The following is a 286-nucleotide window of genomic DNA, read 5'->3' as shown; positions in this document are numbered from 1 at the left end:
TTGGTGAGTAGTTACTACATAATGACAGTATTTGGTGAGTAGTTATTACAAAGTGACAGTGTTTGGTGTTTAGTTATTACAAAGTGACAGTGTTTGGTGCGTAGTTATTACATAGTGACAGTGTTTGGTGAGTAGTTATTACATAGTGACAGTGTTTGGTGAGTAGTTACTACAAAGTGACAGTATTTGGTGTGTAGTTACTACATAGTGACAGTGTTTGGTGAGTAGTTATTACAAAGTGACAGTGTTTGGTGAGTAGTTATTACAAAGTGACAGTGTTTGGTGA

At 35.7% G+C, this 286-nt stretch overlaps 1 protein-coding gene across 1 annotated transcript in view; it reads left to right on the top strand.

Moving 5' to 3' along the window:
- The first annotated feature begins 58 nt into the window (after window positions 1-58).
- The window catches only part of LOC110461919 (protein-glutamine gamma-glutamyltransferase K-like), an 18,292-nt gene continuing 18,064 nt past the window's right edge, over window positions 59-286 (top strand). The window contains exon 1 of the mRNA XM_021515656.1: window positions 59-65. The gene's annotated coding sequence lies outside the window, so the exon portion shown is untranslated. The remainder of the gene's footprint in view (window positions 66-286) is intronic.

The sequence above is a fragment of the Mizuhopecten yessoensis genome, unplaced genomic scaffold, assembly GCF_002113885.1.
Source record: "Mizuhopecten yessoensis strain PY_sf001 unplaced genomic scaffold, ASM211388v2 scaffold10707, whole genome shotgun sequence".
NCBI lineage: Eukaryota > Metazoa > Mollusca > Bivalvia > Pectinida > Pectinidae > Mizuhopecten > Mizuhopecten yessoensis.
The sequence above is the reverse complement of the archived record's forward strand: the minus strand, read 5'-3'. Positions and strand labels throughout refer to the sequence as shown.